The sequence below is a fragment of the Thamnophis elegans genome, chromosome 3 (assembly GCF_009769535.1).
Source record: "Thamnophis elegans isolate rThaEle1 chromosome 3, rThaEle1.pri, whole genome shotgun sequence".
In the NCBI taxonomy this organism is placed as follows: Eukaryota; Metazoa; Chordata; class Lepidosauria; order Squamata; family Colubridae; genus Thamnophis; species Thamnophis elegans.
Genome location: NC_045543.1, coordinates 7,239,073 through 7,265,418, shown reverse-complemented (window position 1 = coordinate 7,265,418; position 26,346 = coordinate 7,239,073).

Genomic DNA, 26,346 nt, shown 5'->3' with positions numbered 1-26,346 from the left:
GACGGCATAGAGCTGGGGCGGGTTAGCGGGCCAAGGGTAGGCTTCAAAAATTTTTACTACTGGTTCGGCAGGCATGGCTAGATGGAGGGTGGCATGTGACTGAATGGGTGTGGCCAACTTGACATCACTCACACTCAGTCACATGACCCCCCCCACCAAGCCACGCCCACTGAAACGGTGGTGTAAAAGTTTTGATTTGGGGGGGGGGCGACACCAGCCTTTCCAGAGCTAAGAGAGCACCTGCAAACTACTCATTAAGAAAAAAAAAGGTTTTTGTTCTCGGCCCCCAGGAACACTCTGCACGCTTCAGCAGGGCTGGGAGAAGGCAAAAAAGCTCCTGTTTTTGCAAAAAATGGGCAGAAAATGGCCTGATTTTCACAAAAACAGAGGCATTTTTTCCTTCCCCCAGCCCTGCTGAAGCCTGCAGAGTGCATCTGGAGGCTGAGGGAAGGCAAAAACGCCTTGGTTTTTGCGAAAAATGCCCCATCTCTGAGACCTCTCTGGGACTGGCATGTACACACCATTAAAAAGGGGGGGGGGGAATCAAATTTTTCAATGAAGATTGTTCTGTGCATGTGCAGAACAGAAAATAAAGATGGTGGCACCCAGGATAGAACCAGTACGGTTACGTGTCTGGCCAAGTTACTACCTATTCAGCCGAACTGGCCCAAACCAGTAAGAACCCACCTCTGGAGTGGGCCCATCTGCAAGTCACCACTACCTGTTCACCAGAACCAGTCCAAACCGGCTGAATACCATCATTGTTGGGTTCACTTAGGTGAGTTGGGCAAGGTAGACATTTGATAATATAAATATAAAAAATAAATATAAATAAATAGCCTGGCATATAGCACAGTAGAGATAAAGCATTGCTAAGTGCATATTTTCCTAATATGCATGCTTATCTTACCATGATTTCATAAGTCTCTGAGTATGGAGTCACCTGACACCTATCATCCAATAACATGGTACTTATTTGAGTCTCTTCAACTAGGTACTGTGTTCTGACACCCCTCCTCCATCCAGTAACAAAAGCCGAGACCAGCTTACTTAGAATGTCCTTTAATAGCAAGACCAGAATGTCGGTGGCTGAAAGCCAAGCAAACAAACAGATAAGGAACTTGGCAGCAAGTCCGACAAACCTTGGCAGCAATCCAGCCTGCCAAGTTAGTTACGTTCTCTTTAGTCAAAGCGTTGACTTCTGCAAGAAGGGCGTGTCACAAGCAGTCTTTTTTATAGTCTGGAGAGGAGCCTAATGACCATCAGCTGAGCACAATTACTTCCTCTAATTACGTAATTGTTCCTGACGCCGAGTAGTTCTTCGATGGCGTGCATCCAGGAACAACTCACTGCTGGTTTCTGGAACACTCTCCCTTATCTCCTCCCCACTGGTCCAAGGCTCAGGCGCCACCTGGTGGCCAACCAGTCTCTCTGCGCCCTGCTCGGAGTCAGAACCCTGTCCAGGGTCCTCCACATCCTCCAGGGCTGACTCATAGGGCCCCTCGCTGTCGGAGTCTGGTGGCAGCTCCAACAGCTCCTGCTGGGCCACAATAGTACTGTATAGGTAGGCCTTCGGGGTGGTAGAGAATAAAAGAGGCATAGCTTGCCCACCACATAATTTTGGCTCTTCTGGCTGCTCTCCAAGGAGCTTCCATGAAACAAAACATTCTGCCACCATTCACCAGGATGGCATGCATGTACCCCTATGAAGTTGGCAAGCTTCTCCATGAACGATCAGCTTGACTGTAGTTTTTGTGTGCAGCCCTGCTCTTTCTACCTTAGAAAATCCCACTCTAATGAAGCATTGCTTTAAAAAGGACAACCCAGGTAGTCCTCAACTTACAACAGTTCATCTAGTCACCATTCAAAGTTGCAAAAAGAGGAAGTTAAAAAAAAGTGACCTATGGCACTTTTTTCATATTTACGACCGTTGCCGCGTCCCCGCGGTCACCCGATCAATGTTCAGATGCTCGGCAACTGACTCATATTTATGACGGTTGCAGTGTCTTGGATCATGTGATCACCTTTTGCAACAAGCCAAGTCAACGGGGAAGCCAGATTCCTTTAACAACCATGTGACTAATTTAACAACGGCAGTGATTCTGCCAACAAATCTGGCGAGAAAGTTCGTAGCAATAGCAATAGCAGTTAGACTTATATAGCGCTTCATAGGGCTTTCAGCCCTCTCTAAGCGGTTTACAGAGTCAGCATATTGCCCCCAACAACAATCCGGGACCTCATTTTACCCACCTCGGAAGGATGGAAGGCTGAGTCAACCCTGAGCCGGTGAGATTTGAACAGCCGAACTGCAGAACTGCAGTCAGCTGAAGTAGCCTGCAGTGCTGCATTTAACCACTGCGCCACCTCGGCTCTCGTGAAATGGAGCAACACTCATTGAACAAATGTTTCATTTAGCAACATAAATTTTGGGCTCAGTTGTGGTCGTAACTGGAGGACTATGTGTAATAACCCCTACTTTTGTTCCTACATCTATAAATAATAAATTCCGAGGTCATAGTACTTTCATCACTCACTTGCCCGGTCATCAAATTTATGCTATGTACTTTCTTGTGCCTCTTTTAAAGAAATAAATTGGTGCCGTTTGTCAGGAAGAGAATGGAATGAAATTCTGATTTTGTCCAGAAATCACTGACACTTTGGAGAATTTGCTCAGTGACTGAGGTACCTCTTCATTTATTAGGAGTACAGGGACTAAGTCTGAATTGCAACCGTTTTATTCCTTTTCCTCGGAATGCCACGGAGACGATCTGAATCCATGCTGTGAATGAGCCCTCTTTATAATACTTAACTGCACCAGCCTTCATAGAAGAGTTCAATTTATAAAGATAAATGAAAGCTGCCCCAGACACCACAAAGGCAATACAAAACCAATGAAGGAACTCAATTAAACATTAGCTATCCCATGACAGGATATGATAGATAGCAGTGAAAACGTGCAGGCAATGAAAATTAATTTCAGGCCATTTGGTTATGCTATTTCAATGGTTTTCTTCACTTCCAGAACTGTGTGTGTGTGCACCAGTGGTGGGATTCAAATAATTTAACAACCGGTTCTCTGCCCTAATGACCATCTGGGTAGGTGGGGCTCGGTGGTCATGTGACTGGGTGGGAGTGGCCAACTCAAGGTCACTCAGGTCAATTGGCCCTCCATTTGCTTCTTTAATCAGCTTATCTTTGGTTATCAGTAGTTCTTCTGACAAAATTTCTCTCCTTTGATCCATCAATTCTTCTCTTTTTTTCTTCTTCTATACCTTGAAATCTGGGGTAGAACTCCTGTCCGTCTATCTCCCCTTTCCATGTTCCACTCTTTTCATTTCCAATCACACTCAGTTCACTATTGCTATCAGCAATTATCTTGTCTCTTTGTTCATTTTTCCCTTCAATTTTTAGGACTCTAACCTCCACTTTTTCCATTTGATGAACATCTTCAATTTCTCCATCAAATTTTAGTGTTTTACAATCTATGTTTTACAATCTCTACTCAATTTTATCTGTTACTTCTAATAATATTTGAATTTCAAACATAAGGTTAAGGTTTCTTTTTGATGTTGTGCCATTCTTCCAACTGGCAAACACTGCCACTCTAGCTTTCAAAACTTTTTATTAGATTTGATGCAAGTTCATTTATAATCTTTCAAAACAAGACTTTGTTTTCACTTCTCTCCAGCTGCCAATGAAGTTCCCAAAGTGCACCTGTATAAACATATAAACACCCGTTCTCTTCTCCTTATCACTCTCTATAAACAAGCTGAAGAAACTTGAAGTGCAAAGTCAAAATGATTAAAGCGGAAAAAAGGGCAATGTTTCAGGACTCAAGCTTCCAGCCTCCAAGCAGCAATTACTTCCTTTCCCTCTGATATTACAACCCTCTTTGCATTCCTTTTATATCTTCTTTATATTCCAGGCTTAAAAGAAACAAATTTGTAAGTGAAGCAAAATAGGGGGGAAAAAACCATCCAAACCAGTATTTTAAAAATAAAGAAAAATATTTTAATCCATAGATTAAAAAAAGAAATAGAAGAAAAAAACTTATCTGTTCACTTTAAAAAAGAGGAAATATTTGCAAAAATTCCACCCAGAAAAGAAAATTAAAAAAGGATAACACACTGTCCAATGTAGCTTAATTTCGCTGCTTATTTTCTTCTGTTTCCAAATTTAATTTAGCTTTAATTTTTTTGGGGGGCAGTCTCTTTTATAACAATAAGATTTCCTCACCAGATGGACACACTTTCTCTTTCTGCTTTCCTCCCGTTCAGGAGCTATCCCAACTTCAGCAGCTTTTGACCGCGCTTCTGTCGCCAGCAAAAAGAGATTCTCTTGGATCAATTAGGGACTTTGTGATGTCCCTGAGATGAGCAAGATGTACTCTTCCCTGTCACCATCTCTTCGGGACAGTTTAGGTCCAGAAGGACTGTCCAGCGGCAAAAGTATCGACACATCGTGTCGTTGAAACATCAGCTCCTAAAAGTCCTAGAAAATGTTTCTATGTAAGCTCAAGAGCACTACAAGGAAAACAATGAAATAATTTTAAAATGTATTGTTAGTGAAATAAAGAAATAGTGGCTTGGTTCACAGGAAAACAACTTTCCAAAAATTGGAGGGCATATTTCATGTTTTTGACAGCTTCTTTCTGACTTTTGATTTACTCTGATTTGCATTTGAGGCACACCTTTTTCTCTTTATATAAAAGCATAGCTTTTATATTTTCTAATGGCACTTAATAGATATTACTCACATCTGTTCAGATATGTAGTTGCCTTTTTCTAATGTGATGTAGACATTTTATTTCAGTTATTATAAGCTCAGGTGTAATGGTCTTGGAATAATAACTGCTGTTATTCAGCCACTTCTGAACAATGGAAATATAGTAATTATATTCCCCAAGGCAACTATTCTACACAAAATTAAGTAAACTGATGGATTTGGATGAAAAGCGTCATATGGGTATATGATTTTCTAAGCAACGCTTCTTTTTCAAGTTTGTTCTAGGTCTCCAAATGAAGCAGATAAGCATTTTCCATATGTTACTTAGGAATATTTAATGAAGCAGCTGTCAGGATTCCAAATAGCATTCAAAAATAAATCAGAGTCCAAGGCAAAGTATTGCTCAAAGTTCCAATTTATTAAGAGAGCCATATTGGCACATCTGGGAAAACCCGAATCTGAAAGTTTTCCAGTTTTCCCCACCTAGTTGAAAATTCAAGATCTTGCCCCCACATCAGTGGTGGGTTTCAAAAATTGTTCCAACCTACTCTGTGGGTGTGGCCTCCCTTGTGGGAGTGGCTTGCCGCCCATGTGACCGGATGGGAGTGACTTGCCGCCCATGTGACCGGATATGAAGATGCCGACGACACTTGTCAGAACCACCTTAAATTAACTCACCCACAGCACTGGCATACATAAGAATAACATGTAAACTTGTTTTTTAAAAGGCATCTTTGGTTTGTGTTAAAACAACTTCAACACACGCAATGTTCTGATTGCACCACAAACGCAGTAGTCATCCTTACCTTTCACAGAGGCACTGAGTTTTATAAATAGGAGCATGATAGTGTAGAATAATCATATCCAAGGACCAGTGGTGGGTTTCAAAAAATTTTGGAACCTCTTCTGTAGGTGTGGCCTGCTTTCCGGGTCCACTGGTGGAACCTCTTCTAACCGGTTCGGTAGATTTGATGAACCGGTTCTACCGAATAGGTGCGAACTGGTAGGAATCCACCTCTGCCCCACATCCACAAGTCCATCACATGGTCCAATCTTCCACTGTCATGCTGGCAGTTCCACTCATCCAGTTCCGGTCAGGTGCAGAGGTGCAAAGACAGAGGATGACCTTGATCTTTCTAGAAAGAATTTTGTTATGGCTACATAACATCTAACTCCTACAATCCCTCCCTCTCATTTTCCCACAATAGAAAATGCATAGTAGGATGTTGTAATATAGTTCCTTGTGTAGGTGTGTGTCACCCATTGTTCAGTTCATACCAGGGCATGCAGAGTCACGCTGAACCACACAGGAGAAAACAAACTCCTAAAACGCCATAACATTCTGAGAGCCCCTTTTATTGAGATAGGACAAAGACAGGAGGAACAATAGCATGTGAGTAAAAACAGCCTGTAAAAGTACAATTTCTAATCTACTGCTCAGTCTATATATGGTCAAATCCTGGACGTCAATGGTAGGGCACATCTCAGAATGTTATGTTATGCACTATCAGGATGTTATGGCGTTCTAGGAGTTTGTTTTCTCCTGTGTGATTCAGCGTGGCTCTGCAAGCCCTAGTATGAACTGGGCCATGGGTGACCCACACCTAGACAAGGAGCTATATTACAACATCTCCTACTTTTTTATTTTCTTTTTGTCAAAGATTTGACGAATAAAGATCCAAAAGAAAAGTTGGCTTCAGGCCTGACAGCAGCAATATTTAAGTTAAAAAAATAAATGTTTGGCTCCTGCTCTCTGCTCTTGCTCTGATGTGAATTAGAGTCGAGGTGGCAATTATTAGAACATTTTATTGGATAGGCTCTTCAACATTTATAACAGATATCAGAAATTATGCTCCTTAAGTTAATGTGTCACATTTGTGTATTTAAAATCCTTGCTTCTTATTTCCACTATTCTTGGAACCGATAGCATATTCATAGCAAAAACCGACTAATTAGATCATTTGAGGTGAAAGATTGCATCTAAGTAGCCACTTACACAGGAAGAACATATTGTCCGACTACAGTGGATTCTATTATATGCCAAAAAGAAACATGACAGAACAGCCAAGAACACTGAATTAGGTAGTAGTAAATTGGTAGTAGTCTTTAACTATGTACCAGACATTAAACCACATTTAACAATTTGGCAAGGCATTTCAACCTAGAATATTGTGTGAGCCCATATGATTATTTTACAGTTCAGGGTGTCACTGAACCCTAAAAATTGGTTTAATTTGGTATAAGTTACTCATACATCATTTTGGTTTAGAAAGCAATGTTTAAAATGGGGCTTAGGCTTTTGGAAAGAGAGGAGAGCTCTGCCAGATGAAGATATATATATATATATATATATATATATATATATATATATATATATATATATATATATATATATATATATATAGATAGATAGATAGATAGATGATAGATAGATAGATAGATAGATAGATAGATAGATAGATAGATAGATAGATAGATAGATAGATTATATATATATATATATATATATATATATATATATATATATATATATATATGTTTTTTTATTTGTGCTGATAAATAAATAAAGGGAGACTAGTATAGATCTATTTCAAGCTATTTAGCTCTGATTGCACCACAAACGCAGTAGTCATCCTTACCTTTCACAGAGGCACTGAGTTTTATAAATAGGAGCATGATAGTGTAGAATAATCATATCCAAGGACCAGTGGTGGGTTTCAAAAAAATTTGGAACCTCTTCTGTAGGTGTGGCCTGTTTTCCGGGTCCACTGGTGGAACCTCCTCTAACCGGTTTGGTAAATTTGACGAACCGGTTCTACCGAATAGGTGCATACTGGTAGGAACCCACCTCTGCACTGCTGCATCTTTTGTTGCACTTTCCAGGCTTCATCAGGCAACATGTATACACGTGGGCTCATGGGCATGTGTGTCCAGGGATCATTGACAAAATAGGTGTGTGTGTGGGGGGTGTTGGATAAAAAAAAGTTTAAAATCCTCAACTCCCCCAAATCTTTGGAACATAATGTCTAGGGAAAGTGCATCGATTTTGCAATCTGTCAAATTTGAACCACTAAGTGGCAGCAAAGAGTTAATTGTCTGTGTATCTTTGCTGCCATCTAATCACAATGTGGATTATTGCAGTCCAAGTCTGATTGGAAATTAGGCTTCTTTTTTCTTAAAAAAAAGAAATGGGCTAATAGGCGTCAGGAACAATTACGCAATTACAGGAGGTAATTGCGCTCAGCTGGTGGTCATTAGGCTCCTCTCCAGACTATAAAAAGCTACTTGTGCACAGGCCCCTCTTTACAGAAGTCAACACAGAATCGAATGTCGGAGAACTTTGTGTGAGCTTGGCAGGCTGGATTGCTGCCAAGCCTTATCTGTGTTTATTGCTGCCCAAGCTTGTCTGTGCCGGGTTGCTGCCAAGGACCTGTTTGTCTGTTAATTAAATGCCGTAATTTATCTCTGGCTCGGAGTGTGCTTTGGTGCGGAACGAGGGGGGTCAGAACAGAGAAGCAACATGCTCTCATGCCTTTTAAAAATTCCCCCCATAGTACTTCTTCAAAGAAAGAGTTAGCAGGGATGAGGAAAGAAAGGAAAGCATAGAAGTAGCCAAAGTCTTCTACAAATAGCTTATAGTGAAGTCGCGCTAAAGTGGCACGCAAAAAGTATCTTCCTCCAACCTAAAAGCTTTTTTAAAAAATTCAACATCTGTTTAAAATATAAGTTCTTATTAAAGTTTGGAAAGTGCTCCCTTCTGTGATCATTTGCTTTTTACAGCTTTTAGCAATAGCAATAGCAATAGCAGTTAGACTTATATACCGCTTCATAGGGCTTTCAGCCCTCTCTAAGCGGTTTACAGAGTCAGCATATTGCCCCCAACAACAATCCGGGTCCTCATTTTACCCACCTCGGAAGGATGGAAGGCTGAGTCAACCCTGAGCCGGTGAGATTTGAACAGCCGAACTGCAGAACTGCAGTCAGCTGAAGTAGCCTGCAGTGTTGCATTTAACCACTGCGCCACCTCGCCTCTTTTAGGCTTGTTGGCGTGACTCCTTGGCAAATGTAACCACTTCTAGGAATGAAGTAATACATGATGTTTCTGTGATTATTATTTTAAAAGTCTGTCTTATTGTGAAAACCTTCTGCAGGCACAAAAGGTCTAGGTGAAATGCCTTGAACTTACCTCATTAATAGATTCATGCTGTAGAGACAATGTAATTTATCTTTGTTAAGGCAAAGACGTGGCACAATTTGCCTTCGCGGGGAAATTTGTTTTATTGTCCTTGCTCAACCAGCCCTTACAGTAGGGCAGTAAAGCGGCATTTATGCGTGAGTAACCTTTTCTTAATAGGGACGTGGTGGCTCAGTGGATAAGACGCTGAGCTTGTCGATCGGATATGTTGGCAGTTCGGCAGTTTGAATCCCTAGCGCCGCGTAACAGAGTGAGCTCCCATTACTTGTCCCAGCTTTTATCTAGCAGTTCCAAAGTACGTAAATAATGCAAGTAGAAAAATAGGGACCACCTTGGTGGGAAGGTAACAGCGTTATCTGAGCCTTTGGCACTTAATCATGCCGACCACTTGATCACGGAGATGTTTGAAATGGAGATGAGCACTGCCCAGTAGAGTTGGGAACAACTAGCACATATGAGCAAGGGAAACCTTTACATTTACCTTTCCTTATACTAAGTTCCAAAAACACTGAGTGGAAGCGTAGGAAGACTGTAGTTTCAGAGGCTTCCTCTGGCTTTCACAAATGCCAATCAAGGCAGTGAAAGGAAAAAGATCCATCCACTTCATTTTCAGTCCACTAAGATTCCCACCTATTTTATGGGTTATTTGGGGTTTGGGGGGGGGGGAGAAAAGGAAGAGAAAATATCACGTTGGTCCAGAGTTTCAGCAGGAAAACTCCCTCAAGAAATTTTGGAGCTACAAAAAATGAATTGGGGGACTTAAATTGTTCAGCCCTATGATCCTTTTCTTGGTGACTTTTTCAAATTAGAGTTATTCCTTATTATGAACTCGGCTTGGATTCATTTTTCAGGACCCAGAAGCAGCAAGAACTTGGAAGTGGACCTCTACGGGAGAGGTAGATCCCAGAGTCATAACAAGGTACTTTGACAGTGATTTTAACTGTGTTTATGAGATTTTAAGGACTCGCACTTAATTTTTTTTTATTACTAGCCCTCCTGAGAGCCTCATAGGCAGAAAGATGGGATATAGACCATAAAATAAATAATGACCCAATCCAGTAGAATTGCCTTGGTTAGCAGCAGGGGGGGGAGGGGAACAGTCAAAATTGCTGCTCTGCAGACTTTTAAAACTCCAGATTATGGCCCCTGGCTATGCTCTCAAGCAGATTTCAAACTTAGGTTGATTCAGAGGATAAAAACATCCAGGCTACCAAATCACCACTTAGGTGCCTGCCGAAACTAAAAGAAATACAGCACATTTCAGGATGGCTGCAGAAAGAAGAAAGCATTGTCTTTCCGTTCTAATGTTCAGTTTTGCTTAAAGCGTTGAATTAAACATGAGGGGTTTTATTCGGAGCACTAGCAGGAAGTGTTTCCACTGGTTCAAGGCAGGCGATCCATATTTTTCTTCCTGCCCTTTCCCCCCACGGAACTGCTTTCAGCATCCAGAGTGGGATGGAATACGGCACAAGATGGTGTTCTCTAGAAAAAAGAGGGAATAAATGGGTTAAAGCCAGGTGCGTACCTGATAAAAATGATTTTCTGCCAGTATAAAATATGTTCCTAGCTGCAATGCAAGATAAAGGTAGCATTAGTATAGTAACCAAGCATAAAATCCTCTTACCTTTGTGTTGTGGCCCAATAGGAGCTGTTGGAGCTGCCACGAGACTCTGACAGCGAGGGGCCCTATAAGTTGGCTCTGGAGGATGTGGAGGACCCTGGATATGGTTCCGACTCCAAGCAGGGTGCAGAGAAGCTGGTTGGCCACCAGGAGGCGCCTGAACCTTGGACCAGTGGGAGGAGACAAGGGAGTTGTTCTGGATGCCCAGCACCGAAGAGCTAATAGGTGTAAGGAACAGTTGCGCAGTTACAGGAGATAATTGCACTCAGCTGGTGGTAATTAGGCTCTTCTCAAGACTATAAAAGGAATGATTGTGCACACACCCTTTTGCAGGAGTCAACATATTCACTAAAGTTAGAGAACTTTTTGTGGCTAGCTTGGCAGGTTGGATTGCTGCCAAGGTTAGTCTGTGCTGGATTGCTTCCACCATATTGTCTGTGCTGGATTGCTGCCAAGGCTTGGACTGAGCTGGATTGCTGCCAAGACCTGGACTGTGCTGGCTTCCTGCCAAGGTCCTGTCTGTGGGAATAAATCCTTGCAGTATCTTTGTCTCGGCATGCTTTGGTGTAGGATGAGGGGGGTGAGAACACCTTTGTTACCAGTTTGGAACTTGGAGAGAGCACGTGCTCAGGGCGCTTCTACGCATGCACAGAACCTTCTGCACATGTGCAGAGCATCCGTGATGACGTCTGAGCGGGTGGACGATGCCTTCTGCCGCTTCCACTACCGGTTCGCCCAAACCGGGGCAAACCGGCAGAATTCCACCTCTGATAGTAACTGTATACTAAGTTACTCAGTCAGAACTGCTGCCTAGGTTTCTTAGGGATCAAACAAGAGAAAAAACCTTTTGGAGTTTGGAGTTGGAGTTTATTCGATTTGTAGGCTGCCCTATTCCCCGAAGGGACTCAGGGTGGCTGAACAAAGCCAAGGGAGGGGAAATTACAAAAAGTAAGACAAAAACAATCAGACAATACGAACAATTTAAAAGCACAACAGACACAGCAAATTCGAGTAAGGGGGGGGGACTCAACCCCAGGCTTGCTGGGACAGCCAGGTCTTCACGGCCGTCCGGAAGGCCCGAAGGGTGGAGAGGGTCCGAATCTCCACGGGGAGCTCGTTCCAAAGGGCCAGAGCAGCCACAGAGAAGGCCCTCCTCCTTTTCTCACAAAACTCAACAATTTTTGGCAAGGCCAGTCAGAGCAGGAAAGCCTTCCTCTTAAGGGACGAGCATTTGAATTGGAAAAAGCGCAAGCACCATAACTGTCAAGTAGCTCCTATCAACAAGAGGTTCGTAGTTAGTTATCTGACAATTATCGCTGGCATAATTGCAATTACAATTCCACTTTTATTCTTATCTGACAATTATTATTAGCATAATTGCAATTATTCCAATTTTATTCCTGCTGTACTCAATCTGAATGGAAAGAACACACTTTTAAAAAAAAAAAGAGAGAGAGTAGACAGTGTGATTTAATTTAATTCCTGAGAATGAAGTGCGAGGTTCTTGCAGTTATCTTTCTTAGAAGGTGACCAAGAGGGTTAGGTGATTGTGCATTTTCACGTATTGTCACCACTTTGTGTGAAAGAAGACTATAAGATCAATGTTCCCTCTTCTCCTAATCACTGCTCCCTGTTCCCATGGCAGTTTTAAAGGAGAACAGGTCTTTGAAGCTGTAATATAACATTACCTTAGTTCAAAAAATAGCAATGTGTGCTCAGAAATAAATCTCACTAGGCTCAATTGCATTTCCCCCCCGATAATGTGCATACCGTGTTTCCCGTGTTTCTTTTGACCCTCGAAATAAGCACTTGGCCTTATTTTCAGGGAGGTCTTATTATTTTTGAGGTGCAGGAGGCGGTGAGTGTTGTCAACTCATGATTGCTGCTGTGTTGCAGTATTTTTGGAGAGGGCTTATTTTCAGAGGCGGGATTATTTTAGAGCATGCACTCAAAAGCCCTATTGGGGTTATTATCCGAGGAGGTATTATTTGAAGGGAAACAGGGCACCAATCCATGGCCCGTTAGGAATTGGGCCACACAAGTACAGGTGAGCAAATGAAGCTTCATCTGCACATATGTGAGATCTACACTGCAGGTGAAACCATTCCCCACTTCCCCCTCACCATCTGTAGAAGACAATTTTTCTTCCGAAACCGATCTCTAGTGCCAGAAAGGTTGGGAACTGCTTCTCTAACCAGTGACGTGTGGTGAGGGTTACCGTTGGTGAGGCAAGAGCGCAGCAGCGGCGAGAAGCAACATCCCCACCGCTGTGTCCGACAGGCATCTCGCGTTTATGGCAGACATAAATGCAAGATGCCTGTCGGACATAGCGGTAGGGGTGTTGCTTCTCGCCGCTGCTGTGCTCTGCCGCCTCGCCCCCCCTGCCTCCTCCATCCCCGCTGACATTCCAAAAGGACATTCCAAAAGTATGCCGCCGAGGAGCAGCAGAGCCGGGATCATTGCCGCTCAGGTGGTCCCCACTGCCAGCAGCTTGGGTGTCCCAGCTCCGTCCAAGCTGCTTGCCGTCACGCTCCACCGCTTTGCCTCCCCCGCCTCCTCCAATGAACAATCCTGCTGCCCCGGCCTGCAGCCAGCCCAGCACTGAGCGGGGGGGAGGAGGAGGAGGAGGAGGAGGAGGAGGAGGAGGAGGAGTAGAGCGGTGAGTTTTCATGCCGGCCGGCCGGCCAGGTGGGAAGCAGGTCGGGCGGGGGGGTGGGTGGGTTGGCTGGCTGGGGAGGGGGGATCATGGCTGCTCAGGTGGCCCCATCCCCAGCCAGCCAGCCCACCCATCCCCCACCCGACTTGCTGCCCACCTGGCCGGCCGGCCGGCACAAAGACTAACCGTTCTCCTCCTCCTCCTCCCCGCTCGGTACTGGGCTGGCTGCAGGCCAGGGCAGCAGGATTGTTCGTCGGAGGAGGCGGGGGGCAAGGCAGTGGAGCGCAACGGCGGCGAGAAGCAGCTCAGATGGTGCTGGGACACCCAAGCTGCTGTCAGCAGTGGTGGGGGCCACCTGAGTGGCCATGATCCCCCCTCCCCAGCCAGCCAGCCCACCTCTCCCCCACCCGACCTGCTCCCCGCCTGGCTGGCCAGCCGGCACAAGGACTCACCGCTCTCCTCCTCCTCCTCCTCCTCCTCCTCCTCCTCCTCCTCCTCCTCCTCCTCCTCCCCGCTTGGTGCTGGGCTGGCTGCAGGCTGGGGCAAGCCGCCCAGAAGAAAATGCCGGGCAGAGAAGAAATTGCTGCTGAAGAAATGGCGGCTGGCAGCCCAGAGCAACCTCTCCAGAATCACCCTCGATGGAAACTGCTAGATTGCGCAGTCGCTCAAGTGCCCTTGTAGAGGCATGATTCGCTGCTCCCAGATCAGGAGGTGGGAGAATCAGTGCCTCCTTTGCATATGAAATTTTTTGCTTTTTAACTCTTTCTTAACTTTTAAAAGGTGAAAAATTCCTTATGCAAAGGAAGCCCCGAGTTCTCTGTCCTCTTCCTATAGTTAATACTGAGAGCAAACACCAAGCCACTGTGACTTGAAATCTGGTAGCAACTATCCTCGCTTTAATTATTTTTAAAAAATTCTTCAAAATTCTTTCCTTTCCCTCAGGAGACTAGTGAGGCCCTGCCTCCCTTGCCTCTAGTGACAGCACGTCCCTGTCTCTAACCTACTGTAAATCATGGCTTGTAGTTTTGCTTCATCAATAAACCATCTTCCCAATCAGCCTCCATGTTTCCAGTGTCTTTCTCCCGGCTTGGAACTGAACCAGATGGATATTTTGAGAACAAAGAAAAATCAGGAAAGGGAAGTACATAGATGTACGTGGAGGTTTCTGAATGAGTGAGCAAATGGCCGTAGACAGGGTATTATTTATCTGTGAAAAAATACATGCCCATGGAAGCGAGGGTGCTTTCAGCAATATGTGAACACAGAGTTATTTCTGCATAGAGGAAAATGTTTGTAAGTGTTCACACATGCATACATTGGCAGGTGTGCAGGTAAGAGCTTCTCTTACACCTCTTACCCCCTCCAGCTTCAAAAGGTTGCCTGCTCTGCCATGGCAGTTTACTCACGGCTGTTTGTGAAATGTTAATTGTAAAGTAGCAGATTTCTATTACGGGGTTTTATCTTTGCAATTACTGCCTCTATTTATTGCAGGTGTGATTAGAAACCAGGCAGCCCAGCTGAAAAAAAACGTTTCAGGGTTGTTGGTTCAACAGATCTGAAACCTTACGAAGCATCCTCTCCCAGCTGTTTCCCCCGTGTTGGGTCCTTCTCAGACCCCTGGGTACTTGATGCGAGTTCTGATTGAATGGAAATTAGATGAGCTTTAAAATTGCCAATTTTCTTCTGCTTCGGATTACATCTACAGAGCCTTAAAGTGAGAGTGTGAATGAAGCTAATTATTGAAGCCGAGTTAAATATTTAAAATGAATACATGCAGGAAAGGGAAGAAGAGGGGAAGGGTAGAGGGGAGGAAGGGGAAGGAGAGAAGGGAAAGGAGAGGAGGAAGGAAGGAAGGAGAGAAGAAAGAGAAGAAAGGGGGGAAGGAAGGAGGGAAGGAGGGAGGGAGGGAAGCAAGGAGGGAAGGAAGGAGGGAAGGAAGGAGAGAAGGAGAGAAGAAAGGAGGGAAGGAAGGAGGGGAGGAAGGAGAGAAGGAGAGTAGAAAGGAGGGAAGGAAGGAGGGAATGCAGGAGAGAAGGAAGGGGGGAAGGAAGGAGTGAAGGAAGGAGGAAAGGAAGGAGAGAAGGAGTGAAGGAAGGAGTGAAGGAAGGAGTGAAGGAAGGAGGGAAGGAAGGAGGGAAGGAGAGAAGAAAGGAGGGAAGGAAGGAGGGAAGGAAGGAGGGAAGAAAGGAGAGAAGGAGAGTAGAAAGGAGGGAAGGAAGGAGGGAATGCAGGAGAGAAGGAAGGGGGGAAGGAAGGAGGAAAGGAAGGAGAGAAGGAGAGAAGAAAGGAGGGAAAGTAGGAGGGAAGGAAGGAAGAAGAAGTAGGATTGTTGTAAGATAAGATGGGTTTATGAGATGGTAAGAAAGCAACTTCAACTATATTGTCAACTGTAGGGGAGAAAAATTGTTACAAATACATATTATTAATAACAGTTATGAGATCATATAATTGTGAATGTATATATGAGAAATAAAAAATAAAATAAAATAAATACATGCATAAATGCAGTGAGGGGAGCTGAGTTTGCCTTTCTCCTCTTCTTTCCGAGGTCCAATTATTTCTGTGCCTTATCTTTTATATTCCAATCAGGGTTGTTCCTGCAGCTTTGTGACCCCCTAAATATTAATAACATTATTGATTCATGGAAGTAGTACTTAGCATATCTGATATCTTGAGCAGATCTCTCTCTTTTTTTAAAATCCCCCTCCCTCGTTACTAAGAGCCACTTTGATTTAGTGGGTAAAGCTGTCAGAGTTTGTTGCATAAATTCAAATCCAGAAGCACAGACAGGTAACAGATGCAGCAGGATTCATTAACTTCTTTATATACATAAGAATAGGTGAATAAATGTACAATACCAACAGGGGGTTCTTCCAAGTAAACACAAGGGGGAAGATTTACAGGCAAACATAGCAGTTAGCTTCATTTCAGCAGCCAAGCACAGACAGACTGCTTGTTTACTTCTCACAGCAGCAGACTGCTTTCTTCTTAAGTTTCCATTTCAATTCCTTGCACAGACTCAGGTTTTAAGCTCCCATTGGCTGACTTAGTTGACACGCCTATTCATTGGCTGACCTGGTTCCCATGTCTCTCCCAGTCATGGATATTTTAACAAAAGCAACAGACTAGAAACTAGGTGATGGTGAGTTCTAGTCCCACCTTACTCACTAAAGCAGCTGAGTGAGCTTGGGCCAGTTGTTCTTGTCATACCTAGGATTCATCTGTTCAAACAGAAATGCTACTAAGAAAGCTGCAAGAGTCAAAATTGACTTGAAGGTACATTTTCCCCCTCCAAACAGCTGATCCATACATTATGTACCTTCTCATGTCTTCACCTAGAGTACACCAGCCTCCTTTCCCACCTGGCATGCCATAAAATTACGCAACCAAGATTTTTGCCTCAACCAAATACCGACAACCTGATTTAGAGCATCCTGTGATTGTCCCAGTGGTGGGTTTCAAAAATTTTTCAAACCTATTCTGTGGGTGTGGCCTCCTTTATGGGAGTGGCTTGCTGGCCATGTGACCTGGTGGGAGTGGCTTGCCGGCCATGTGTTTTCTCTCTCTCTCTCTCTCTCTCTCTCTCTTTCCTTCCTTTTGTTTCTCTGTCCCTTTTTCCTTTTCTTCTTTCATCTCTCTCTCTTTTTCTTTCTTTTTTTATTTCTTTCTTCCTTCCTTTCCCTTTCTCTTTCTCTCTCTCTCTGTGAGTCTGTGTGTGTGTGTGTGTGTGTGTGTGTGTGTGTGTGTGTGTATGTTTCAGTGGTGGATTTCAAAAATTTTTGGAACCTCTTCTGTAGGTGTGGCCTGCTTTCTGATGGAACCTCTTCTAACCGGTTTGGTAGATTTGACAAACCAGTTCTACCGAACTGGTGCAAACTGGTAGGAACCCACCTCTAGATTGCCCAAACTGTTGTTATGCTTATATTGCCGTGAAATAGCTATATGCTGGTCAGGATTCCCACCAGGTAACTGAGAGGGGACTGGAATGGTAGTCATTAGAAGGACCACATACAACTCACCTGCAACCTAAACGTGCATTGGGTTTGTTATTGCAGCAAGTAAGAAAAAAATGTTGTGGCCTTCCAGTGGAGCAGAGTCGGACAGTCCTGGGGTCTGAGGAAAGCTCAGACAAGGTCTCTGTGTCAGAGGCAGAGGGGGAGCTAGACAGCAGTGAGGCAGAGGAACAGCTGGAGCCGAGGTGGTGCAGTGGTTAGGGTGCAGTACTGCAGGCCACTTCAGCTGACTGTTAGCTGCAGTTCGGCGGTTCTAATCTCACCGGCTCAGGGTTGACTCAGCCTTCCATCCTTCCGAGGTGGGTGAAATGAGGACCCGGACTGTGGGGGTGATATGCTGACTCTGTAAACCGCTTAGAGAGGGCTGAAAGCCCTATGAAGCGGTATATAAGTCTAACTATTGCTATTGCTGGAGCCTGTTCCCAGTGTGCACATGCGCAGAGCTTCCAGAAGACAAGAACAATTAAGAAGGCAGGGTCGACTTAGGAGTAAAGCCACATCTTGGAGGTGATTGGCCCCTCCCATTGGAAACAAAAGAGTGAACGGGGGGGGGGGCTTTTGCAGGAAACAATTCGTTCATTTGGTTGTTTCAAGAGTGGAAAGTTCTGTTTGTGACTATAAGAGACTCTGCGCCGAGTATTTCCTTCCCCTGCATTTGGAAACTAGTTATTTGGCAGCACTCCAAGCGAGATAAGGTTTGTGTTGATAAATATTCCTGAGAAAGACTATGTGCTAAGCCTTGCTAACTGTGAATGAAAGGCATTCACAGTCATATAAATAAAACGGGTTTTGACAGAACCAAGACTCCGCTTCTTGGTTTTTAAGGGTCAGAACAAAAATATCAACCCCAATGGGAAGTTAGCAAAAGCACTCTCTGCTTATTTGAAAAAAGATTAATGGGTGGAGATCTTTGGCCAATGATGTCCACACATTTGGAAGTTGGCAAAGTTAGGGAAGAGTTAGGAATAATGGACATTGGTTTAGGTTTATGTCTGCCTTGGATCATATCCCCCTGATCACATATATTGCTGTTGGATCACAAGGGAATGGGTGGGGTATTATTTTTTATTGGCCTTGAAATTTCATTTTTAAATGAATGATTACACTCATTGGAGCCTGTCAATTTAGAGGCACAATGAGAGTCTGGGTAGGCATAAGAAAAGTAAGCAAATAAGAATAAGAGGGAATGGTTAAAAGGATGAAGGGAAGTAAAACTGAAAGATGCATTCAGAACATTGTAAAAGGATGAGAGATGACATTTCTTTCTGATGAAACACTCCATTAAGTAATGATAGAAGTGTTGTGCACACAGAGGGAAATTAAAAAAGGATGTCAAAACTGAGGGTTACTTTTATTTACCAGATCATACAGGAAAACATTTCCCTCCACTGCTAAAAAAGAAAGCATTCAGTACAGTGGTGGGTTTCAAAAATAGTTCGAACCTACTCTGTGGGTGTGGCCTCCTTTGTGGGAGTGGCTTGCTGCCCATGTGACCGGATGGGAGTGGCTTGCCGCCCATGTGACCGGATATGAAGATGCCGACGACACTTGTCAGAACCACCTTAAATTACCTCACACACAGCACTGGCATGCATAAGAATATGATGTAAATTTGTTTTTTGAAAGGCATCTTTGGTTTGCGTTAAAACAACTTCAACACACGCAATGTTCTGATTGCACCACAAACACAGTAGTCATCCTTACCTTTCACAGAGGCACTGAGTTTTATAACTATGACCATGATAGTGTAGAATAATCATATCCAAGGACCAGTGGTTGGTTTCAAAAAAGTTTGGAACTTCTTCTGTAGGTGTGGCCTGCTTTCCAGGTCCACTGGTGGAACCTCTTCTAACCGGTTCGGTAGATTTGACGAACTGGTTCTACCGAATAGGTGCGAACTGGTAGGAACCCACCTCTGATTCAGTACTATTGACATCCTAATTTAATGCAATTTAACAATGAAAGCTGATGAAATTGCGGCATGATCTTCCTCCTGCCTCCAAAGGCCACTCCCACATGGCTAATGCCCATGCCGTTATTTTCTGACTTAATTTCCCCCAAACAATCTAAGCATGTGGGGAGGGGGGAAGAGACTGAAGGACTATAAAACTTGCCCAACGAAGAGATCTGTGTCAGAATAGAGCTGGAAGGCACTTAGAGGTCTCCTAGTTCAAGGATGTCAAACTCGATTTCATTGAGAGCCACATCAGGGTCGTATTTGATCTCAGGGGGCATGGTCAGGGTGGATGTTGCCAGTTTGACATCATTTGTGTTGGGGATGCCTATGGTGTCCTGAGCACTCTGCCAGCAAAAATGGCACTCGGGAGAGCCACGCATGGCCCACACAAGCTCCATTTTCGCTGGCAGAGGCACCGCAGCAGAGGTGGATTCCTACCAGTTTGCACCAGTTCAGTAGAACCGGTTCGTTAAATCTACTGAACCGGTTAGAAGAGGTTCCACCTGTGGACCCGGAAAGCAGGCCACACATACAGAAGAGGTTCCAAAAATTTTTGAAACCCACCACACACACACACACACACACACACACACACACACACACAGATAGACAGACTCACACAGAGAGAGAAAGAGAAAGAAAGGAAGAAAGAAAGAAAGAAAGAAAGAAAGAAAGAAAAAAGAAAAAAAGAAAAAAAGAAAAAAAGAAAAAAAGAAAAAAAGAAAGAAAAAGTGAGAGAGAGATGAAAGAAAAAAAGGAGAAAGGGACAGAGAGACAAAAGGAAGAAAGGAAAGAGAGAGAGAGAGAAAGAGAGAGAGAGAGAGAGAGAATACATGGCCGGCAAGCTACTCCCACAAAGGAGGCCACACCCACAGAGTAGGTTCGAAAAATTTTTGAAACCCACCACTACACCGCAGGCTGGTCCTTTTTTATTTCCAAGGAGGCCCCATGGGCCAGATCTAAGCACCCTGCGGGCCAGATCCGGCCCGCGGGCCTTCAGTTTAACACCCTTCTTCTAGTTCAATCCCTTGCTCAAGCAGGAGACTATACCATTTCAGGCAACTGGCTGCCCAATCTCTTCTTAAAGACCTCCAGTGATGAAGCACCCACAACTTCTGAAGGCAAAGCTGTTGCCAAGGTTAGCCTTTTCTGATCTTTTGCACCCACTACAGGTGTTTGGGGAACCAATTGTAGGCAAATATGTAGAATTGATCAACGAAGCTTTTTCTAATTTTGCTCATTTGGGCACCTGCCAATCATTCCTTCTTCAGAATCTGAACTGTGTCCACTCACCTCAGTTGGCAAAACAAAGCAACATAAACCTATATGTTAACTTGAATGACAGCATGTCATCCCCAAGATAATGGGTGCCTAGGGAGGCATTATTTTAAAAGCAGACACTGTTTTTATTTCTGAGGCTCTGGGGATTTAAACTTCAAGGTGGTTTGGGCCCTAAACTTCTGAAAAAATGTAATGATTTCAGTTTAGCCTTGTTTCTTGACAAACAAGGCTGAATTCAAGCTGGAGTAAATTTATCACTGTCTGAATTTTTTTATATGCAACTTAACAACATAAGAATTGCCATGACGTATAGTTGTTCCGCTGTTTAAGCAAATCAGAGGCTTCTATTTATTAGGGTCCATCGCACAATCAGCCAGAGATTTAAACTGGATTTGGCATTTTTACCCATCAACGGAGTCCTTCCCAGAGACCTGGCATAGAAACATAGTTGTTGTTTGATGTTAAAAGTATCATACAGGATATGAGCTGTTCCCATTAACACTACCTTTTGTAACTGGTGATTTTGTCAGTGCTGATTATATTAAGGTGATGCTCCGGGTGCTTTAACATTAAAGCAAAGGTGCCTCTTGTTTTCCATCTTTGTATATTTGCAATGGGTAAAGAATTTTTTTCATGGTATTGGCTCTGATTCCTAAATCCATTTGTCAGCAGATGTCCAGAAACTCAGCACGGTCCTTATTGACTTTTAGTAGGATGCTCGTTCCCACAATCATTCAGAAGTTTAGACTGGCTTTGTCATTTTTATCAACCTGTTGAGTCCTTCCTAAGGTCCTGGAATAGGCAGATGTGGACCATCAAATAGGCAGATGTGGACCATCCATGACCCATCAAATGTGCGCCCGTCAAAAGTGTGCCGACAAAACCGCGGCGAGAAAACCGCGAGGTTGAAAGCGCTCCCACAAAAGAGCGCCAACAAAACCGCGTCCACAAAAGTGTGATTAGGGTTAAGGTAAGGGTTAGGGTTAGGGTTAGGGTTATTATGTTGTTTTCGTGTTGTTTCTTGATGGCGTGCTTTCGTCAGCGCGCATTTATCGGCGCGCTTCTGTGTGCACGATTTCGACCTCGCTGTTTTCTCACCGCAGTTTTGTCGGCGTGCTTTTGGCCGGCGTGCATTTGTCGGTGAAACGTGGATGTCTGGTGGTGTTAATGGTATCATCACTGAATGTAGACTCTTCCAAGTAAAGCTGCCTTTTACAATTAACTGACGGTGGCTTAGTCAATGCCAATGGTGTTGTTCCTCTGGTTCTTTTAGGATGGCACCCAAGACTCCTGTTACTATTGGTACTACCCTTGCTTGCCTTTGCCACAGTCGTTCTATTTCTATTTGCAGGTCTTTGCATTTTGTTATCTTCACCAGTTCTTTCTCTTCTATTCTGTTGTCTCCAGGTAATGCCATGCCCCCTATTCAGAACTTCTATGTCTTTCTTGTTGACAATTGCTAAGGTGTTATGTGGCAGGTGCCTGTCTGTTTGAATTCTAATTTCCCAGAGCACTTTAGCTTCTTCATTTTCTATTACTTTATTTTGTGGCCCTACCAGTTCTTGCTTGCAGACAAATGGCACTTCTTCCAGATCTTTCTACACACCATTGTTGGTAGTCATTAAAAAATGATCAAAAACCAAGCCAGCAACAGCCGCAGCAACCAGGGAACTGGTTCAGGGGCATGGCCAGCCTGTCGTCCCTACCGGTTTGGTGGGCAAGTGCCAAAATCCACTGCCGGTTCGCTTGAACCGGTGCAAATCGGTAGCGACCCACCTCTGAGTCCCATTCTCCACTGGAGGCCTAGTTTCTCATTTCTGATGTGAAATCAGGCCATGGTCTTAATATAGATCAAGAATTTCCCTGCCAGGAATGACTCTTTTAAAAAAATTGCTCTTATGCTTCCATGTAACTAAGTTTAAGAGGACACCCACTAAATTAACAGCACTTCAGAGATCACCTTCTTAAGAATATTTAGGCCTAAACTTGTAGCGCTTGATGTTCTTTCTGTGGTTGTGCATGCCCTCACAAAGCCAATGTTATTTTAAACAACCATTTTGTGTACCAGCTTCTGCCCTTAGGGTTTTTTCATCTGGTTGGAATCTGTAAGTTTCTGTAAAATAACCTTGTGTTTTTCTTTATTAGGAGGAAGGTTAAGGTGTTTTCCTTCTCACAGTCTTGCTTCTATCTCCCTAATTTGGGGGGGGGGGGGTTGGGGGGGGGATAAAGAAAGAAGATAGCAGTAGACTTATATACCGCTTCATAGGCCTTTCAGGCCTCTCTAAGCGGTTTACAGAGAGTCAGCATATTGCCCCCAACAATCTGGGTCCTCATTTTACCCACCTCGGAAGGATGGAAGGCTGAGTCAACCCTGAGCCGGTGAGATTTGAACCGCTGACCTGCTGATCTAGCAGTAGCCTGCAGTGCTGCTTTTAACCACTGTGCCACCTTGGCTCAGTAAAGAAAGAAAGAAGATGGTGGCAGGCAGTTAAGTATCAATGAAAGCTATCTCTGTTGACTTGATTGGCTTGTGGGAGAGAGAGAAAGAGAAATATTTGATGGATTGATTGACTGCTGCCAGCCAACTCCCAATTACAGTATTTGATAGCAGTGTTTCTTTCTTTTTTCTTCTCAGGACCCCTCCCACATTTAAAAATTATGGAGGACCTCAAAAAAGAGCTTTTGTTTGTATGGCTTATATTTATTATTACCTTGTTAAAAATTTAAATTGATGCATTTGTAGAATATTTATTAAATATGTAACAACTAACATAAAATGTAACAATAGCAATAGCAATAGCAATAGCAATAGCAATAGCAATAGCAATAGCAATAACAATAACAAACAACTTGTGGACCCTTGAGAGAGTCTTGGGGAATTCCCAAAGGTCCTTGAACCACACTTTCAGAAACAGTGTTCTAAAGTGACTGTAGCAGAGGTGGTATTCAGCAGGTTCTGACCAGTTCTGGAGAACCGGTAGCAGAAATTTTGAATAGTTCAGAGAACCAGTAAATACCACCTCTGACTGGCCCTGCCCCTCTCTATTCTCTGCCTCCCGAGTCCCAGCTAATAGGGAGGAAATGGGGTTTTGCAGTAACCTTCCCCTGGAGTGGGGAGGGAATGGAGATTTCACAGTATCCTTCCCCTGCCACGCCCACCAAGCCATACCCACCAAGCCATGTCATCGCCACCAAGCCACGCACACAGAACCAGCAGTAAAAAAAATTTTAATCCCACCACTGGACTGTAGAGTTTCGCTTAAAAAAGGGAAATTGAATGCTGCCATTGGCCTGGTAGCGATAGTCAGCTGAGCCAAGAAGTTCCTTTTGGGATTCAGAAGCAATGAGCTTACCTAAGGAATATAGGCAATGCAACAAAAGTTTCTTTGCTGCAAGACTGAAAGAACAGGGAGAAGCATAAGGGAATCATTGTATTATCCAAATACATGCCAGTCCTTCAAGGCAGCAGATGACCCTACCAGCTGGGTTCCATGGAGCATAAGATCTTTTGGATTGTCTACAAGTCTTGCAAAATACATCTGTCCCCAACTGCCTTTATATATATATACAAATGCCTTTTATATTTTAAATTTGATTGGTTTTAATCATGAGCTTGTCCTTGGGTGATGTGTGAAGGACAACCTTATCTGGATATGTCAGAGTCTTTGAAGTTATGAGCCGAGGTGGCGCAGTGGTTAGAGCGCAGTACTGCAGCCACTTCAGCTGACTGTTATCTGCAGTTCAGCGGTTCTAATCTCACCGGCTCAAGGTTGACTCAGCCTTCCATCCTTCCGAGGTGGGTGAAATGCGGACCCGGATTGTTGTTGGGCGCAATATGCTGACTCTGTAAACCGCTTAGAGAGGGCTGAAAGCCCTATGAAGCGGTATATAAGTCTAACTGCTATTGCAGTGTTTCCCAAAGTGTGGTACGCATACCCCCAGGGGTACGGGAAAAGTTTGGTGGGGGTACGGATTGCACCAGAGTTTGGTGGGGATCACGTGGGAATATCACAACAGGAGAAGATATCTTTAATGTTATGAATGCATTTATGCAAGAGTACAAAATGGATTGGAATAGATGTGTTGGAATAAGCACAGATGGAGCAAAAAGTATGGTCAGAATTAATAAAGGACTTGTTGCAAGAATTCAAAATGTTGCTCCAAATGTCATATCCACACTTTGTTGCATACACAGAGAGGCTTTGGCAACACGTAAGATGCCCGCTGATCTACAGAAAGTTCTGGATGAAAGCATGAAAATCATTAATTACATTTTTTTATGTAGTTATAAGGGGTACTCAGCATTTTTTATGAGGGGTACTCAGCGTTACGAAAATTATAGAAGGGGTACACATATGTCAAAAATTTAGGAAACACTGTGCTATTGCTATTGCTATTGCTATTGTTATGCTATTAGGGAGCAACTTGGGCAGAAGAATCATATACTTATGTAGCTTAGTTTTCTACATTGGAGGAAGTCCAAGTACAAATAAGCAGGAAAAGAAGAAAACTACCTTCAGCCGGTTAGTTTGAGGTGAAACATCTGACACTCCACTATACTTTCTCACCCAATCTTCCTGAATGTCATGACAGCCAGAGAATGTAGCACCTCTTCTTTACCATGAAAAAAACAATTATTACAATCTTGAATTAGAGTGTTCCATTTCGGCTGGAGGCTGTTCTGTGAATCTTTACAGTAAACGTGTAGGTAAATTGAACTATCCTGTTTGCCCGAAAATAAGACCTCTCCGGATAATAAGCCCAATCGGGCTTTTGAGCGCATGAGCTAAAATAAGCCCTCCCCTAAAATATTTAAACACATGCAAGCAGTCCCCACCATTTCATGGGCGGCGAAGGGGGGACATGCTCCATGGGCCCCACATGCACTTGCCAACCACACAGAACGGCCTCATGAAGGCTGCTCCCCCAAACCCTAGCTACCACACCCCTTCTCTTAGTGGCAGGGCCAATGACGCTAGGGCTGGCAAGAGTGTGCCAGAAACAGAGACAGAATATCCGGCCCTCTCTGGCTCATCTGATCCGTGGGCCGTGGGCCGAGGTTAAGGGTCCTCCGGCCCCTCAAAAATAATAAGACCTCCCCGAAAATAACGCCAAGCACTTATTTCATGGGTCAAAAGAAAATAAGACCCTGTCTTATTTTCAGGGAGACACGATACCTGATAAAACAGATCTGTGGTGAGCGATATTATCTGGAAGAAGGTCTGGTCTGGATTTAGACAGTCATGAATTATATTCAGCCTACATTCAAGTAGAAAGACAACTGATCTAAAATCAGTGGAAGCTGATGCTGCATTCGTATGTCTAAAGATTAAGAAAACTGAGTTTTATTTACTGTATTTATGTAATTCAATATGGACTTCGAGTAGTTCATCAATAACATATTAGTAGCATAAAAAACAATGCAAACCAAAACAAGAGGGTTAACTGGGCACAATATACAAACAGAAAGCCAAAATATCTGACATACCAAGGAGCCTTATTTGTCACATCACAAGATCTGGAAGAACAATCAGATCTTCAGCGTCTTATGGAATGCCAACAGGATGACAGCTACATGGATCTCACTCCAAAGAGCTCTATGAAATATTTGGGCATCTATTATATCCTTAGCAACAATGCAACAAATCTTCAATAATTGTGGCAATCCTAACCAAAGGCTTGGCTTGGCTTGATTTTGTTTTAAACCGTGTGTTTTGTTTTATTTTTTTGGAATACTGATCAACTTCCCTGAAAATATATGGGATATGGTTATATTTTAAAAGCCTCTCTAGGAAAAGTCATTCATGCTTGGTATTCTGCAAAACAGTGAGCCATATCCAAGGGGAAGCTAGCAAGAGTGATCTTTCTCCTTTAGTTTCCTATGCAAAAATCTCTCTG